This window comes from Hetaerina americana, unplaced genomic scaffold, assembly GCF_022747635.1.
Source record: "Hetaerina americana unplaced genomic scaffold, ioHetAmer1.1.p SCAF_14, whole genome shotgun sequence".
Classification (NCBI taxonomy): Eukaryota; Metazoa; Arthropoda; class Insecta; order Odonata; family Calopterygidae; genus Hetaerina; species Hetaerina americana.
The window spans coordinates 14880606-14900829 of record NW_027286514.1 but is presented as its reverse complement, the minus strand read 5'-3'; the positions used below and the strand labels follow the sequence as shown (position 1 = coordinate 14900829).

The 20224-nt window shown below is 41.8% G+C and overlaps 2 protein-coding genes across 2 annotated transcripts in view; one reads left to right on the top strand and one right to left on the bottom strand.

The window, feature by feature from the left end:
- The window catches only part of LOC139686367 (very long chain fatty acid elongase AAEL008004-like), a 28918-nt gene extending 17285 nt beyond the window's left edge, over positions 1-11633 (bottom strand). Inside the window, exon 1 of the mRNA XM_071583556.1 lies at positions 11229-11633. The gene's annotated coding sequence lies outside the window, so the exon portion shown is untranslated. The remainder of the gene's footprint in view (positions 1-11228) is intronic.
- The window catches only part of LOC139686368 (oxysterol-binding protein-related protein 9), a 360366-nt gene that overhangs the window by 247399 nt on the left and 92743 nt on the right, over positions 1-20224 (top strand). The window lies entirely within an intron of this gene.

Genomic DNA, 20224 nt, shown 5'->3' with positions numbered 1-20224 from the left:
TCTATGACCATCATTCGTTAGTCGGTGTTTGTCCTCTAATATGTTAACAGTGGTCAGTTACTCCCTTCCCTTTTTTCGAGATCTAGTAATAAGTATTTCCAGGTGGGGCTAACCGTATCACCATCCTCTCAATCGATATTTTACAGATTTTTAGCATAGGAAGTATTATGCTCTCAAGCTAACAATGTTGTCCTCTCATTTGAAATCTTATGGCTTAGATGGCTGTATTCTGCAATGGTTGAATATCTCCATCTCCAGTCATTTTTTGTTCTTTTGACCGACCTTTGATAAGTGCTGGTCCGTCCTATGTATGCATACTTTCCCACTGCGGCCAAAGTTTAAATGCACTAGCAGTAAAATTAAAATATTGAATCTCTCTTTTAATGTATCTAAATCAGTTTCAACGCTTCCGGGTCATAATCAGGAGGTTCACAAACGTACATGAGTGGCGCGTATCGTTTTTATGCGCTAAAAGAAAGAGGGGTGGTTCATTGAAATTGACACGTGGAGAAATGGGGAGAGGAAGAATTACCCAATACAATACAGGGAGGAAGGAAGCGCGCCCGTAGATGATACCAATGTCTGGTGGAACCGGGGCCAACGTCTTGGAGAGGTAATGTGGAGGTGGTTTGGTTGGACGGGTTCCGAAAAAGGAATTCCCGTTCAACTGAATTATTTGAGTCATCGTGTCAAACGGGAAAAAAAATTCAAATTAAGACTGGCGGAACATTAACAATCCTGGAGCAATCTAGACAGTGTTTGGCGCAATCTAGTCAATGTTTGCCTAGCGTTTGAGTTATGACATGCAGCCTTATGATTTCAATCCTACGGTTTCACTTGCTCGGGACAAAGGTGCTGAATAGGATGGAAGATGTTGAAATTTTAACCATTTCTAAATCGTATCATCGAAATTGTTGAATGAGGTTGTTGAACCAATAGCTTATCTTTATTTCGGTAGCCGTCCTAGCCCATCCCCAACCATTTCTTCAATTCCCTGACCTTGATTCCACCTGACTTTCGTGTTATCTCTCTCCTCCCCTCCCCTTTCCGGATTGGATAATTTTTCCCATCCTTTCCACTTCCCTTCCTTTCAGTGTATAAAAATACGTTATTCGCCTACTTTAAGCTTGTAAACATTTAGACAATGATGCGGAAGCATTGAAACCGGTTGTACGATATGTATATTAAAAGTGAAACGTGGAAAATTATGAAGTATCATTATTTACTATATCTCTAGAACTCCGTTCCGACAGCGAAAAGATTAGTAGCCTACCTACAGAAACATAAACAAAATAATATTGGAAGTGCTTTGTTTCACTCTACGAGCCATTTAAAATTACATTCTTTAACTTTTATTTCTTTACCTTGAAATGATAATTTTTCAAGACTGTGTTATGCAAGTCCCTCATATGCGTTAAATTACAATGAGGGGCCATTAAAACGTAAGTTACGAAAGAGTAATAAACAAAGGGACTAAATGTAGGTTACAGACTACTGGAACAAGCAACCAACACAGGAACATACGATTCATTGTAAGGATGAGGATGGCCGAAAAGAATAACAAGAAATAAATAAGGAAACCCTTTGGCCCAGGTACCCGAGCATCAGGATATCAAGACAAAGAAGAATAGAAAAAAGATTAGGAAGCCCGCACGTTGGGAAAGCTAAGGCGAAATAAGGGCGAATAATTGAAGTTAAACAATATTTTGACTTATTTGTATCGCATTTTTGAAATAATAACCCCGCAAGTATTGCGGAGTTCCAGTTAGTACGTATATGTTGTCAAAGCGACGAAAATAACCACTTTTTTTGCAAATTACCTTATATGTGTGTACATAATATCAGTGTAACGACGAGGAATTGTTTGCTCTTCCTCAGTGGAGTATGAAATCAAGAATGATTTTTTTGAAGCTATCTTTAAATGAAGAGGATTACTCAACCCCCTTGCAAAGCTGAAGGTCAAATGAATCCTAGCCAAAAATGCGGCACTTAATCATTTAGTGTAAAATTCTGACCATATTCGCATATTTTATTCGAAGATTAGCGAGGGTGTCTCTAAATGACATTTTTGTATTTAGCAGTAAAATAACATTTCGGAAACTGCTAACAAAAAATTTTGACCGTGTTCCTATTCAGTGTATGCAGGTTTACTAAATAAAATATAGGTTTTGCGTACTATATTCTACCATTTATTAGTAGGATGTGGTCATTCCCTGTGATCTATCGCCTATTCTATTAGATTTACGTTTATTTAGTGCAGGGTAAAATCTTTTTCCATCACCATTCAGTGTCATTTAACTGATCAAAGCTCCTGCTCGATTCAATTGTTTACCAAAACACCTGTTTCCTTTCTCACCAAACGTTCTCCCTTATGTTGGCAGCCTTAAACATCCCGCTATCTCCTCCAGCCGCTTTTATTCCTCCCATGGTCTACTTTACACCCCGCCTCTAATATATAAATGTTATCGTCCTCCCTATCAGCCTTATTTTTTGTACTTTCTCGGATGGGATGATTAAAACTCCTTGTCCAAGTTGATTCTATTCATGTGATAACTGCTGGTTAAGAAAGCGCATTTATATAATGTTTTTCTATTTTTAATGACTTACCCAGCCGGGGGCATGTTTTTTTTTATTTTCGAAAACACGTACTTAAAGAGTGTTGCATTAATTGGGAAAGCGCTTTATTAGTTGCGAATGCGTGATACAGCTGTGACTTGGTCACATTTCACTCTCATCTGGTTAACAAAGTCCTTTCAAGATAGAAGATTGAAATTTAGCTCACCTCGAGGGTTGTTCCCTTAAGTTTTATGGCCGAGACCGCGCTTGGAAAAACGAAATACTTAGCTGGGTAATGCCTCTCCTGCTCTCATGGTGAAGGAATCATTGAAATATCTTGAAATAAAATGGTGAAATCGGACCGAAAACGAGCCTAGAAATGCTCTCTACACTCTGGAAAAGCGTTTAATTCAAAATTGAACGTTATTTTTTTACTGATTCATAAAGTAATTAAATGTAATGTGAGTGAGATTGAGCTAATTAACGTTTGCAAAGCATTTCAAGCAGGAAAATTCCTTGCGTATCATATGTACATATATGTAAATGTTAATGTAAAAAAAGTAATTCAGGTTTGTTATAAATTTTACAATCTGTTTGACGGTCTGAAGACGTATGACGTTCAGACTCTCCATAAATCAATTCCGTTTAAAGGCTGTCAGATATGCCTGAGGGAGGCTGACATAGCGTAACTGACTGTATTACCGGGAAGGTCCCCTACGGTTGAAGAGATGATTCGCGAAATTACCCTGAATGCGGTTGAACCTGAACTATGATTATTTGGGAGCAGTTCTAATTTTTCCCCTTCGCCTATACAGTTTATTCATTCACCTCACAGCTGTGTGAAGGTATTGCGGCCCTTTACTGATTTTGCTAATTTTTTGCTTAATGTAGACTTTTGAAGTAAGCTATTTCCCAGCATGTATCTGGTAATTTAATAAAATTTCTAACAGTTAAAAAGCATTCGATTATATATGGACACCTGGAAAACTTAGTTCATTATCATTATCTGACCCATGTCGGAAATTCTGATGACACTTTAAAGTTGGGATGGTCCGGAACTAAAGCATATCCAAGTTTTTAAGCACCATATTAAGTTTCATTCAAATTATACACTCCATTTAATATATTATGTACACTGGAATACGCTTACAATCTAAGCACTAAATGAATGCCTTTGTTCTTCAATTGATCCTGTCAGAATTCCTTCGATAAACGAGATAAGCTCAAAATGTGGTATTGAGTTATTAAGAAAAGGGGGATAGGGATTATGTGTTTATTATCGGGCATAAATCGATAAAAAATCAATATCCAATCCATGAAAAATTTGGCAATTTTTTAAAAATACTGTAATCCAAAGCAACGCATTCCAGAAATAGGGATAAGTTCAAAAGAGTGGTTGAGCTGCGCCAATGTAATAGGATCTTCCATCCGCACCTAGTCTTAAATTAATTGAAACGGAGGAACGTAAGAGGACGTATATACGTGGTACGTCGTACCATATATGAGGACGTATATCGTACCCTATCGTACGACGTTGATTCTTTGCCCGACCGCTGAAGTGAAAGGACGTGCCTCAGCGAGCTCCTCCGGAACCTGTCCTACCCACCTGCTATCTGCTATCTAACTTCTTTTCACCCCCGGCCCAGTAGTGCAGTTGCTGTGTCTAACTGCCTGCTGTATTCACTTGTGCAGCATGACTTAAGTGTATTGATCGTGTAAGTTTCGTTTTGTGGTTCATATATATTTTTCTCGATATTTTTGCGAAAAACACTATATTTCATGTATTCGCTAGTTCACTAGTTTGGAAAGATCACTCGTAAATCTATACATTTGATGGAGTAGAAAAGTAGCCGGTATCAATTTCTTTCTTTATTCCCGGGAGTTTTAGTCTTAGAATTGTAGGTTTGCTTTTAATTTTGTAAAAACATAAGTTAAGTAGCGTTGCTGTACTATTATACGAGTTGTAATGCCATTTGTGGGCGTGGCCGAAAACTTTTTAGACCACCCTTGTATGAAAGCGGAGATTTCTTTAGCATGTAATGCAAAATATCGGAATACATTGTTTGTTACGTTATGAGATTTCTCGACAGTAGGAAAATACTAAGGCATAACCAGCTTGGTATTTGGAATAGCAGATCTTACGAAACCCAGTTAGGTCTTTTTATTCACGATATCTTTAAATGGGGGAAAAACAATTCACATATTTTTGGCATTTCAGAAAAGTGTCCGCCAAATACCTCACAATAAATTGTCACTCAATCTTAAACACTTTAGTATCAATGAGAAAGTGATCAATTGGATTAGAGACTTCTCGTCTTATCGCAGATAAAAAGTAGTCATCGATGGGTTGTGCACAACAGAGGTAGATGTAACTTCAGGCGTCCCTCAGGGAAGTGTAATAGGGCCGCTACTATTGATAATATGCAATAATGACTTATGTTCACGCGTTAGTAGCAACTTGAGATTATTGGTAGACGACTCGGTGGAATACAGGGAACTTGGAGTTCCAGCAGATTGCGGGCTACTCTCTAGGGGCTTAGACGAAATATCGGATTGGTGCAAGGAATGGATGTTAGTACTGAACATTGTAAATGTGCTTTTTTAAAACTTCGGAGCAAAAGAAGTGATGAACAGATTATAAATTATACAATAGAGGGTTCAGTGTTAACCTCGGCGGCCACTGTCACGCTTCATAAATCCATCTTCTTTTCATCCCGAGGAAGAAAATCATTTATGTAGATAATTGATAATTGTAAGATGACGCAGGAAATTTTCATCGCTGATGTGGATATAATGTTAGCGTTTTTTATTTTGTAGTTTATTGTTCCATTGTCACTTAGTCTTGTACAAATACCCGGTCGTTATATTTTGAACAGGAGATTTTAATGAATCGAAGAGTTGATCGATTAAATGACTCAATTCCTTTCTTCCTGAGCGAAGTATCTCCAAATGTATGTATTCTAAACTTGTTTTTAGTTGTACTCGCGTTCGCCGGGTTACTAAGCTTCTGTGGTCATATCTTTAATTGTATCTGTAGCTCCTAATTAGTCTAGATTTGAAATCGTTCGTATGTGATGCATTTCATGAAGACTGCTTGAAAAATGTAAAATCCTCCTAACATTAAGTGCCTTTGTTTTTACGGGTTTTCCTTGTCTTTCATGATTATAATTTGAAACTTAGAAAATAATGTTATACTCTCCCATGTTTAAATCTGTTAAGGAGAAATGGTGTTCTTTACCTTCGCAAAAATGGGCCTAGTTATTTATCATGAACGAAGACGGTACTCGGCCACTTCCAGGTGGCCATTAGCCGACATGGCCTTGAATGTCTAATGTTGACGCTCTCAAAATGTTACCAAGTCCCATAAAAAGACAAATATAAATATTGGCTATCTTGCAAAGCTTAAGGATATTGGACATCTAGTATATTCTGCTTTGCATAAAGGCTTTTTTAGTTTCTGGGCGTAATTATCTTCCATGTCTTTCATAAAATCCATATTGCTACCCAACTGGAAGAGCACGGGTTCGAACCTTGCTTTTGGTTTGTCGAAACAGTGATTTCCTTTTTGTATGAAATACATATGCACGTATGCATTTGAGATCCAATCCCTATCATATTCATTCATCCATTTCCTTGATACATGTCTTAGCATCTATTGCCTAATGTTACGAGCTCATTTGTGTGCGTTTGTAGAAATCAACTGCTTTCGTGATTTTTGGGTCATATTAAACTTGGATCATTGAAACTTTAAAAAGGTTCCCTTTTTTGTATTTCCTTTAATTACGCGTAAATCACGTCTAAATTAGTAATCAATAGCGGAAGAACTCGGTTGAAAGTTCATATCCTTTGATTCTGTGGACACGATGGGATATCAGAGTCCGTAGTGTTTAACAATTCTGAGATAACTTATTAATATGCAGGCTAAGTACTAGTAGTTTTAAGGGGGGCGACCGACTTATTATATTACGTCTTTTTCGCCATTCACGATTGGTGGGCAATTTGGTAGGGGTAGGATGTTAAGGGTAGGACGCGGAATGGATGTGGGGGTTGAGGAGGGCAGGTGGTGGAGAGAAACCCGGCGTCAGCAACAGCCTACTCACGACTGGCGTCGAGGGGTCCAGAGCTTAACGTTCCATCCGACAGACGGCCAACGCATCCCTAAGGATTGGGGATACTGCTGGAAAAACCTATCGGCTCCGGGATTCAAACCCTATTAGCCTCTGCACCATCCCGAAATGAACTATTTTATTAACAATGAATTTGAAGCCTTCTATTGAAGGTATGTTTATACTTAAAAGTATTTAGTGAAGGATGGTATGATTTCGTATCCTAAACACCGGTGGTTTTTGACGTATCTCTACATACGAGCATAGAAACGCTCAATAGGAACAGGGTGAAGGGTATGTATTTCTTTACCTAGCTTAATTATTTAAATATTTGAATTATTTTTGGTCTAAGTGCGTCCCGTGAGTAATATCGCCTTGGCAATAAATGTGTCTGGGCTGTTAACTGCAGGCCATTTTAGCTTCCTTTTTAGCGCGTGGACTAGGGATTGATTCGGAGGTGTTGCGGTGCTTGTTTGAATTCCTGGTTGGGCCGTCAAAATGGTTTCTTTGTCGCATTTCGTTGATGAAGGGAATTTATGGAGGCATTTCCTTTCGTCCCTTAGCTGTCGCTTCTTCCTCGCATTTCCGTGCAATTCTACTCCTAGGTGGTTCAGGTCCTCGATTCTCTGAATGCATCAAGTCGTTCGACGGGAGTTAGCATGGGGAAAATGCTCTCGTTTTTCCGAATCAGAGCGTCCAAATGTATGACCACCTTGGGAATGGTTCTAGAAATCGGAAGTATAAATCGATCGAGCGGATAGTTCGTGTGGGTAATTGTCCTTCTTACCAAACTCGCGTGAACGAGAGTTCCTAACTGGAATGCCTCTTGAGACTTGGTGTCTTTATTCCCCGAGCCCTGCGCAAAGCCGTATAACTCTGTTTCAATTTGAGTCGGGGGTTGATAATAAATGATCACATTGTGACTATAAACGCGGATATTATCATAAACATATTATTTAATATTTGGATGCCTCGACAAATTGATCCCTGAAAATGTATTTCTTCGTAAAATATGTAATTTAATTAACCGGTAGATTATTGATGGTAATAGTAATAACAGTATGCCAATATATTTCTGACCGGTTAGAATAAATCTAAGCTATTTATGTTATCGATTGCATTTCGTACGACCTATGAAATGGTGGAGTGATTTTATTTTTACAGCCTGTGCGAAGTCATTTGTTGACGTCCTTGTGATTCCGGGGCCCGCGGTTTTTGACAATTTAGGCAGAAAAGTAATTCTGTCACAGAAAACTATTATGAATCAGGTTGCTCTTTTCGAAATCAGGATTCTCATTATAAATATATGCAAACATTTGATTAATAAACCGCACAAAGACGGCCGCAGTAGTGAAGTTGGTGGTGCGGTGACCCTGGAGCCCATTCTTCTAGGGTTCTAACTTTGGATGTTGCGCTTTTTTTAGTATCCTGCAAGCCACCGCTAGGGTGTGTGGCCTTGGAGCCCCTATTGCTGCATAGTGAAATATCACATTATCCATTGGTGGCCCCAAAACCGTAATCTACCAATATCTAATTTAACATGAAATTGCCTCTAGTTTTATAAAGAGCCTCAACAATCGTCACTTGAGTCACGATTACGGTTTTGTCCTGCTCCCTATCGCTCTCGTTATCTCGAAGTTACTTGGTATCACATTTTTGCAACGAAGGATAGTGTTCGCGATTGTGATCTACGTGAATATTGTTTGAGATCTTCGTCGCGCTAACGGCGAACGAGTTTCCCTCATTCATCACATTATGAGGCAATATTTGTTACCTGCGCGCGTGTTATAAAGATCCGTTATCTTGCCCAAAAATAAACCAGGTCCATATAGACATCTCGCCACTCACGGAAGTACCGTGGAGTGTGGCGACGCGAAGTATGATAAGCAAAGCATGTTATAGTCATGGAAAACGTATTAAAAGGAATACATAATATGTAGAATAGAAGGGCAGGAAACACGAAAACGACGAACTCAGAGTGAGATGGGGAAAATGTAATGACGTTGATTTCAACCTGAAAACAATTCGACCCAATCGAACTCAAGCACGATTCATATGCTACCCAGGGGTTTCCACAAGAATGGAAGCAGCGGAATGCGAAATTCAGAGGAAGAAACCGAGGTTGTTGGAGAAGGTGGGAAGTCGGCGCCTCATTTTCATAAAAGATATTGTTTCCCAAAGCGGGAATGGCAATCATCCCGGTATTGGCTGGGGGGTGGGGGACGGGGGAGACGGTTCGACTTGGGCGCAGTGGAGGAGCTTCCGAATTCCACATCCCTTGTCGCCACTGATCACGGCCATGCCGCCGAGGGAAGATGGAGAGCCGCGCATGCGCCTGCGGAATGGAACAGGGCGGGATCGAGGCGCCGGTATAAAACATCTTTGGTAGAATTCCGCTTCAATGCTGAAATTTGACGCGAAATTTTTCTATGCAATTACCCTTGGCGTGGGCCAGAGATGGTTCACCGCGTAGGAATTAAATATGCTTTCCCTTTCGCTGTCAACCGACAACTTGGATTCATAAACTTGTCGATCAACGTAATTTGTTCTAAATTCATATGGTTTCCAGCATGTGGCTTGGCAGTATAGCGGTTAGTTGGAAGTGAATGTATAAACGTTTTGACGTAATGTATTATATCCTAAATTCCTGTGGTCTTCATGCATTGGCGTGGCAGCATGGAATTCGGCTCGAGCCTTCTTCCGGCATTGTCAACGGCATCATTGCTTTTCTGCGATTTCATAAAAATTAGTGTTGTGTTTCTCTTTCGCTGATATTTCAGGTGCATAATATACCATCATGAACGCATTACTGTACCTTAACCCAACGGATACATTGTGCACATTTTTGTAGAAATAAAGCATTTTACATCCTCAAATTTTTTAGGAAAGTCAAATCTTCTGTTTTTCCCAAAATAAATATGGGTTCAAATCTTTTCGCAGTGTTAACTATTCATAAGTAATTAATAGTAGAAGAAATTAAGAAGTAATTAGATGCTAAGTGAATTCGATCCTAGTAGTCTGGTAATCATTCCACTTACCAAGTCACTGTAAATAATATGGTAAAATGGTTAGTTTTCTTGAATTTTGCTGTCGGACATCTTTTTCATTTGGCGATGGGTGAAATCACCTTAAACTTTAGGGGGTACAAGTGCTAAAGAAATTACTTTTTCTACTTAAATACGCGAAAATGAAATTTTATTTCAAAAATTACGCATGTCCTTTAAACCCTTGTACGCTTCGTGCGCACATACACATTGTAAAGACCCAAATTTCAGATTAAAGTGCGTTCTCTGTGTTCGAGGCGTCCTTGACGCGGACTTGGCCATCGCCTGCCAATTCGAGAGCAATGCGGGATTGTGACAAACGAGCGCAATTCTTTGTCTTAGGAGAGTATTCCTTCACTCAGTCGTGAGTTCAGGATTGCTTTTGAAAATTAGGAAGTCACTAAAGGAGAGTTGGAAACTACCATGGAGGTATCGATATTTCACCACCATGGCGTCCTCGTTGCATTGCATGCGTTTGTTGTAAATTCCCTTATTACAGCGAAGAGATATTAATGTCTCGTGCCGCATATCCACAGCGTTCGTTTGTGAAGTGTTATCTGTCACTAGACTGATGAGAACGTCTGCTGGTTGTCTCGCGAATGCTTCTGTAAGGAGTTAAAGAAGCGTGCCGGCTTCCGCGCCGTGGGATATCATCCCACGGTTCCATTCGAACACGTGACTCCGCCGAAAACGTACGGAGAGCGCTCAGCTGATCGTCGTTGACGTCACGACCTCCTCCCCCACACGGTTGGGATGGACGACTCTGTGAATGGTACCGGAAATCATCCATGATGTGCCAATGGTTCGGTTCGCGTCCTTGGAATCACGATAGGCGACTTTATATAGGTATCATATTGAACTTGGTATTTTATGTGGCTGAATGTACCTTCCCATTACTCGTTATTGCACGAGTCCCGAGAAACTTGGCGAGGAAATTGTCCCCTGGCTGTGATAATGCGGTAGATTTGTTAGGGAAGTTCAGTGATGCACGAAAGGGGGAAATTCCTCTTACAGGAATTGACGCATTTTTTCGCACGAATGCGTCAGCCAAAATGCGTTGTTGGAAACTCCCCGAGCGTTACCATCAGTGGTGATCCAACAGTGGGAACTTACGTGGCACTCCGGTTGGGGTACTCGGAAAGTGATTATTACTTCGATAGCAAATAATATAGGCGGTTCATTTCAACGTACAGCAGACGTAATAACAAAATCCGAAGGCGTGTGTGCCATAGATTGATAGCTTCCCTGCAGTATGTCCTCCATTTCAGAAGGACCAAAATGGAGCCAAAATTAAGGCAACGCGTTTTGGACACTAGTTCGAGAGAGATGCCGGCGAATTCAGAGAGTGTACTCGGGACAGTCAGAAAGCCGCGAGCGCAATCCGTTGTGATTTTGTCGCCGGTATATGCGGGGGAGGCGATTCTCGGGCGACGGCGTTCGATCCCCGCCCTCGCCACCCACGCCCTCACTCACGGCGTAGGAATTCGTAGTTCATTTGCACTGCGGGCATATTTCCACGTACCTTTTCCCCTGAGAATGATACGTTTTTCGCCGCCTCCCGCTGCGTCGGTGGGGACTGAAATGAGTGCGTCCCCTGCTTCCCTTTTATGCTGGGTCCCCTCTCCTGCGTCTCCGGCTCCTCTCAAACTCTCCCCCCTTATCCTCCTCCCTCACGCAATCCTCCGGTGATGAAGCCCGATGCTCCCGCTTCCTCCTGGCCGAGCGATGACCGCACCGCGCACACGCCGCCGCTCTCTCACGCACCCGACGTCCGCGAATTTATCCCCTCGCCAATGTCATTCGACCTTCTTCTCCCGGCGAGCACCCGTCCGCAGTCTTGGGTCGTGTGCGCCGGCCTACGTCCCTCCACCGTCGACGCTTGTGCATGTGTTTGTGGGCGGGAGTTTGTGGTGGTGTTAAGATGTGGGGGCCCGGCGGGGGGGTGCGCGGTGCCCTCTGGGATTGGAAAGGAGAGGAGGCGGGGACGGCCGCTTTGCACTCCGGCCCGGAGATACAACACGTTTCCCCTCCCCGCCGCCGCACCGGCCTCGCCACTTTATTCCCCCTTCGCACCCCTCCGGCGCCCCGCCCTCGCCGCCCCCTCTCTTCCTCTCCCACCTCACGCTCCCCCTCCCCGCCGCAACCCCCTTTCCCTAGCACATCCTCCTCCGATTCCCCCGCCCGCCCCCGGTGACTCGAGAGCGCGGGGCCGGAGGGGACGGGGAGCCATCCCATCCCCCCTCGGTGGCAGGCGGCGGCGTTACATATCGCCACTAGCCGCCGCCGCAGTGCGCTTGGGCCGGACCACGTGGGTGCGGTGTGCCGGCAGCCGTCGCGGAGTCACCCGCGAGAAGAAACCACCACACCGTCTGCCCATGCTCCGGAAGTTGCCCTCGGCGGCTGTACACATGCGTGGGGTCACACGCAGATGTGGGGGAGAGGGGAACAATCTGTCCAAGGTCTAGAATGGAAAGGGCGGGGGGGGGGGTTGGAGGGGGAGGCACGGATTAATCGCTGCGATCTTGAAAAACAACCAAATTTTTGAGCGATGAACGCGAGTCACCAATAAATGAATTGCTTTCATGCGCCACCGCGCGTGAGGACGAATAGCCATCGGTGCGGTTGATAATATTGATCCTCCACTCGGGGTGCTTTTAACCTGTGGGGGAAACTTCTGTGGGGGTGGAAAAGGAGCCCGTGTGTGACGTAACACCAAAATGAAAACTAAACATGTTCCCCAGACGGATAGGCGGTTTGACGGATAGATGTGGAACTATCATGTCGGGCTAGGTTCTAGGGTTGTTAAATTCACCCATTCGGGCTAAGTGGTCAGTTCCTTTCAATTCCCCCCTAGCGGTTTACCAAAAAGTATTTTTACCCAGGAAATCGTACTTCTCGGGTAGAGTAAGGCCTTCCGAATGTGAACTCACAACCCTCTGGTCGGGGCAGTCGAATGATTGACCATTTGGTAACGGAGGTGAGTTGTAAATTTGTGGCAAATAATGGCGTGGGGATAGGGTGGGGGAGACAGTGACGAGAAACACGTGGCATGCAGTCTCCACCCGGCCCCCTTCTCCGCGGTTCCGAGTCGGTTATTTCTTCTTGGGGTGGGGTTCCCCTCGCCTTGCCCGCCACACCACCCCTCCCGTTCCCGCCCATCCACCGCCAGTCCCTAGGGAAGAGGCTCTATCGCTCGATATCCGTGGGTGAAGGCCCATTCACCCCCACCATCTCACCCTCGCCCCCAAACCCCATCCCCTCCGTCCTCCCCCTTTCATTTTTGTTTCCTTCACCCCTCCGCCTCCGTTCTTTTAATCCTGTATGCTTCTTGCTTTCTGTTCGCGGAGGGTGGAGGGTGAAGGATGTAGCCACACATACCTGTATATTTTGGTGTTGCATTCGGTCTGCTTAAGACCGGCACTGACCGTCGATAATTTTTTCCGCGGGTAAATGCCGCAGCTACGCGTGGAATATTCGAATTTTTATTGAGTGTTCACAGATTTGGTATGGTCAAGCAATTAATTAATACCCTGAATATTACAAAAGTCTGAATGGCCATCCTTGAAAAATGGCGGTTTCGTGATTATAGTATTATTTATCCCTATTGAATACGCGTCGTTTTTGTGGTAGACGTTGACCAATGTCATAAATTTGAAATGAGCAACGTCAAATTTTCAAATGCATATCACATTGAGGTCTCCCATACGGTACGCTATTGGTAGGGTGTGTCATACTCTCCTGCGGTTGTATGCTCGCTGTAACAGAGAGTTGTGAGTTCCCTTAGAGTGGGACGCACAGTTTCATATCAGTATAATGAATGAAGTATTTTCCTTATTAACTCTTTATATTACTTTAAGTTTTCATGTAAGAAGTCACCAAATAGCCAATTTGTTTAAGCTAGGTTAATTCACACTAAGAGGATTCATTTTCGTTGTAAACCTCCATCGAAAAATACAGATGCAGCTCGTTTCTTAGCTATGAGTGCGAAATTATGCCATCCATTGACCTTTCAAGAAATCAAATGCGCAAAATTATTAATACATTTTTTTCATTTCAATACTTACGCCGCTTACTGTTCATTAGCTTTGTTCTACGTTGTTTTCTGCAAAATTTGTCTCCACAAGGCGAAAACTAAAGAATTTTTATCGGTTTCGTAGTGAGCGAAAGCGCTCATTTTTCGGTACCGGGGGGGGGGGGGCCAAATCGATCGGTGCCCCCCGCCCCCACCCGGCCCTTAACGTCCACCGCAGGATCGGAGTCGTCGTATCCTCTGATGTGACTTTGTGATATGGCTCTCGCCCCATCGTGCCTCACCCCCGTCCACCCCCCTCCCTCACTCATGATGTCGGTGTCTTTGTTTGCGTGCACATTGGGAAGCAAGAGGACGTCTCCCGTAGGTTAGGCTGATTGAACATCCAGTTGGCCAGATGTTAGCTGTGCTTTGTCCCCAACATAAAAGATAGAGGCGTGACTACCCTGCCAGGAGTCCCCGAGCAAAAAAACACCCATTGCATGATAAATAATACATATTACCCGGTTCAACGGTAAAATTAGAATAATTTCTAGGAATAAAGGTTTGAACTTTGAAAAATTTTATATTTGAATGGTAGCCATATTGAAATTTGAGTTGCTGGTAGATTTTTGAATACGCAATTATTGCATCGGCGTCTGTTTGTTCTTTATTTCACCTTGAAGCGCGTCACATCCCCCCTCTTGAGTTCAGTAGAGATACGGTTTCGGGAAGGTTCAGTGGTCAGAACTTTGGTCCGACAAACCGAAAGTCCATAGTTCTAGTCCTGTTGGAATCTCTTTCCTTCCACATATTCCATGAACCTTGCGTTTGTCCTATTAAGTGTTCCTTATCTTTTTCCTTATCAATATTATTGAGGATATATTTTCACCAGTGAGTCATTTTCGCGTATGGATGGGTATTTGGCCAATGTGGCTCGCTTACCTCGTCCGGCTATGAATGGTATTAAACGCACTGTGCTTATTTGTTATCATGCTGTTATTTCGCTTCTCCTATTATCCTTTCCTCGTTCTTCATGTTTCCTCTCCAAGTGAGAGAGAAAGAACTCGAGCGCCAACTTTTGGCCCAGTAATGGGGCATGTTGGTTGTACTCCCGCAGTTGTGCCCATTAACTCCCGCAGATTCAAGCAGAGATAATGGTTTTTGGATGGCGCAATGTTCAGCGCGACACTCTGGAAAACTAATATCTCTTGGTTTGATTTGAGCCGCGGTACATTGACGATTTTGAATAGTTTCTCTCAAGGTGATACGCATGTATTTCCAAAACTCTTTTGATAACGAGTTGTGGTATCGCAAAAATGTTTGTTAGGAGAAAGAAAATGCTTCATTGTTTCCATTATGGGAATATGAAAGGTTATTATCATTTTATGCAAACTCGTTAGTTGCACATCTTCAATTAAATGCAGGATGTCGCCAAATTATCTTGAGATAGAACTCGATATTTTCCGAAATTGTTTCGACTAACGATCATTTTTCCGTCAAATATGTTTTAATTTCAGATTCACAAAAAAGTGTTCACGTAGAAACGTAGTAGAAAAGGAAATGTCAGTAATATCAATTTTAGTGCCATAACATACATATCGTATTAGAAACGGATGTTTGTGACTAATGTAGATTTGCCCGCCACCTGGTTTGGATTAGTAAACTCTATTGAACCTTTCGGAAACAAAACCATGTAAAAATTAGTAAATATAAACAACATAAAACCCCTGGAAACAACTGTAAACCAGAAATGCGAAAAATTCACCTAATTTATATTTGAGTAACAATGAAAAGAAGTTTTACATAATCATAATTAGAGCACCAATCGAAGGGTAAAGGGATATTAGCTATCCTTGTGGTCTATCGAAGGTTCATTGGGTGTTACATTTTACTTTATTAGGCGTAAAAAATTGCTTTGCCAACTCCTGGCGGTTAAAACATAATGCATACATAATGGGCCACCTGTTCTTGAAAAATTAATACTTCAATGAAAATTTACGGTCTTGCATTGATAAATTGCATTCAGTGAAAAACTGAAATAAATCGCTCTAAAATAAATACCTCTATAATACACTGTGAATAAATCGCTGATAATTACGTCACATGCACACACGTACATATCGCTCCCTCAGTAAAAGGTAAATTGTCAATTTCTAAATTGTGCGTGACTCACAAATGATTTATGGGAAGGATTGAAGAATTGCATCGGATGATAAATGGTCAACACTCGTTGCTATTATCGCCTCACGTTTCAAGGTGAGGTCACAAAGCAATCGACATAAGGAGGCATATATATTCCATAAATAAACGTCTCATAAGGAGATCTTAAGTTGTGATACGTTGTCGGTTTTCCCCGGAATTACAATTGTTCGATTTTTTAATGACTTATATTCACCACCTGGAGGTCTCACATGTAAATGTATTTTTTTTCCCTGATCGTTCTCCTTATCACTCCAAGCAAAGTCGTGATGGTGGTTCCAATGTCGATTATAAGAGAGGACTACTGTAGGGAAAGCGATAATAACCCTGAACCCGCATTGCCTTTATCTTCAACACCTGGTTCGTTATCGAAGGATGTTAACAGTGATTCCCTTGGATCGTCCAGATAGACCATGAATATGCTAGTCGGTGCGAATTCCAGATTCCAGTCGTCCCTTCATTCATTTAAGTTTGTGATAGTATCTTAGATAATGCATCTCGCGACAAATTTTCCCGTTTTTTATGTTTCCACTTTAAGATTAACCTCTTTCCGCAGAGGTTACATAAATTTCGTGTTTATTTGAAACATCTGGTGGACCCCAAAAATCAGGAATTCTCGAAATAGTATTCTTAGTTGTATTAAATTCGCTTCATTGTGAACTATTAAATTTCGCCAATTCTTTCCTAAAAATCCTTACACAAGATACTGTTGTCACGTAAAAAATCCCACAACTTTGGAAAATACCGTGGGCGGCAATAATGGACTCGAGAACTGGTTTGATAGGTAAGGACAGGTGTGATCCCCTCGTGATAACTAGTTAGGAAACATTTCTATTTTTACATACCTTATCTCAGGATAGCGATGCCTTTTGTTTTCCCTGTGCCTTTGGTATTTCCAAGAAGATCAGGTACCCGAAAATTAAGCGCGTTGAGTAAGGTGGGGGTGTGCACTGTGGGGGGGGGGGGGTCACTCGGCTTTGATCCCGGAGCCGTCCGATGACTCGCCAAACATTCTTCTCACTATTATCGGCCTATCGGTGGACTAACACGCCATCAAAATACAACGTGAGTGATGAATGTGAATTATCGCTACAAGTCACGTTTCATCTATGCAAATAAATATTAATAAACGTATAATAGTGATAAATGTCAGGTACAAGTAAATAGTATCACAACTGCGGCATTTCTTATGGTGTGTATCGTAAAAAGGTGTCCTGAATATGACAGTATTGGTAAAGATATGTAAATGCCGTGGAAGAATTCTGTACTAGAAAATAATAGGTTCGTAGTACAGAAATACGCACGTTGAGAGAGAAACTAGGCAAACGAAAAAGTTTAAATTCTCTTGTGAAGAAAAAATTCGTTGTATCTCAAAAAAGGCACCAATAATTAAAGGTTTTGCTACATAGTTAATAACACTGAAAAAATACCATTAAGGCTGGCAAACTAATCTTCAACGTGAGTTTAAGAGGATAATGCTCGAGCTAACGACGTGGCTCTGGCGGCGGATAAAGAAGGGATCAGAAGAGGACTCTATCGCTAGTGGAAATTGGCAATGAAAAATAAAAGTTTGGAGAAAAAATTGTATATCTGATTGAAAATGAGGAAGGCAGCAATTATGAATCTGGGTAAGTTAAAGCCCGAAAAGTTACAGGTACTTGGGAGCGGAATCATCAGTGATGGAAAAATTGAAGCCGCGGTTAGAAGTAATCGGACTAGCAAAGTAAGGGTCCGAATTATGTACTCACGAAGCCTTAATGCTATGTGATACTAATCAAGTAACATACGAATTAAAAAACCCTTAATGTGTGACGTGGATGGTGGAATCAAAAAAAGAAAAAAATCAAATGTAATTGCTCAAAACGAATATTACTCAACAAAGAATTAACGTTAATAGAATTAATCATTGGAGTAATTTATTAAATTAATCCCTGGGTTAGTTACAGTTTTATAATAATGATAAATGTACAATTTTGTTCAAATTCTTTCAATCAGTTTAAATTTTGTCAAATTGAAGATGATCTTAAGGTCTGAAGAGCCCTGTTTCAAAATAAATGACTTGGATAAATTGTGAAATTTATTCGCAGTGCAAGCGTAAAGTGTGTCTTTTATTTGTGTGTACGAAAAGTTGATTAGTTATCCATTTTTAAATTACTTCTCTTTGTTTAAATGTATTGGTCACCCATGTTTAATACATGAAGAAATAGTTGATACATGCTACCGGTACCACGCGTTTCGATGCCCTGTGCTATGTGTATGTGTCTGTACTATATTTACCCTCGGAATCACTAGGCTATGTAACCTCGAGAAAGGAGGAAGGTGGAAGGCTTCTGAGATGGTCGGGGGGGGAGGAATTGTGGTAGGTAAGGGGGCCGAGCTTGGCTCAATCATATCACAACAGAGTGCCTAAGGATGGAGCAAGGAATGGTTGGAGAAGGGGGGTGGAGACAGTAAGTTCTTGAATGGCGGTGAGTTAACGAGGATGGGGGTAATGGAGAATGGAACGGGGAGCGGGGCAAGTGAGGGTGAAAGGAAATCGAACAGGCATTCGTCACCAAGTTTATTGTTTGACGTCCCTTTTGTGGATGGCAATAGCAAAATACATTGTACGGTTGTCTTTGATTTTCAAGTGGAAACGACAGAGTTGATGTTTTAATTTGGTATATCCATCATTTCGACGTAGTCAGGCTTGGCTCAATTTACGCATACCGTCGTCAATGCCGGTATACACATATTACCTGAAACATGGCAACTTGTCGACCGCTGTTACGAAGGAGCCCAGGTGATGATGATAGATGTAAGTTTCATTGGATTAAATGAATAACTGAATTTAATAATCTTTACTACATTCATACAGATAATAACTAACTGCTAAGACTGTTACATTTTTAAATTCTTTTAGCGCAAATGCGTTTTGATAATGCTCCCAATCGTATGTCATATTTATAATCACTTCATGTAATATACAGGAGTGATATTCTTAAAAATTGTGCTGTGGCCATTAGTCATGCATAGTCCTTTGCAAGCACTTGTTCCGAAAAATTCCCGCCAGATATATGGAAGGTTTCTCGAGCCGCTGTTGGCTGGAAAAGGTAATTCTTATTTTTTCCAATTATCAAAAAAAAACGAAAGATGGCAAACATAGAGAAGCATAATTAACGGAGGTTTCGCTCTGGCGTGACACGTGACAAGGATGGGTCGGAGGTTGACAACGGCGATGTACAGCGTGACGTCAGTCATTAGCATCGCCTTATCAGAAAGGAGAATCGTATGAGGAGCTGTGGAAAAGCAGTCTTGAGATCGTTTAATATTGATGATGAAGAAATCGAACGCCTTTTACCCTATAGATATGGTTTTCTTTGAAAAAAATGAATGTTAAATGGGTTACGTGCTGTGTTGCTAACTGACAAAATGGCATTTCATGTCGCCCATGCCTTCAGTATGATAGTTGAATGATGCACGAAAACTGGCGATTAGTGATCTTTTATGGAAATATAACGCGATCATTGCTAACATTTATGCAACCATATCTCTTTCTTTTTCCCATTATTGAATGATTTAGTCGAATGCCCATGCTTGTGTGCTAAAGCAGTTTTTTTAAATTTAATATTTAAAAAATCTTCCTTCAAAATTAATGCTTCATGAAATACTGAGTGCAGCCACTGAAGAACTTGAATGTAATCGAAAGAAAAGGGCGCAGAAAAATGCTATCGCGGAATCGAACCCAACCATATCTCTGTGCGTTTTTTTCGAACATTAAATGGAATTTCATTGGTCTTGCTGTCCGACATGTCCTCAGGGCCTTGAAAACAACCGCCAATAAGTAACGCGCTATGCAGATAACGGGTTGGCATCTCTAAGGGGCCTTAAAACATATCGATCATGAAAAAGGAGTTACTAATTGCTTCTTAACTATTCGCACATGATATGAGATAGGGTGTGTAGTAATAGTTTTGACCCTCAGTGCCCCTAGTGATCGTATTCCCTCCTCAGCAAACTTCCGTAGTGTAGGAATCGCCCCTATGATCAAGGTCCTTTGGCAGCAGATATCGTACGCGCAGAGAGTTATTGGAGAAACGAGAACGCATCGCTCTGGTCAGCTGTCAATGCCATTGCAAGCATCGAAGGTTATTCCATATTCGTTCCTCGTGATGCAATGACGAAGTGAGGTCAGTCATGTTGAATTATCTGCTCTTGCCCCTCGCTGCTCAGTGCCACGGGCGGAATACCCTGTCTGAGGCGGGTTTTGAACCTGCAACCTCATTGACTGGAGAGCTTATATAATCGCGGAACGGGCTTATATAATT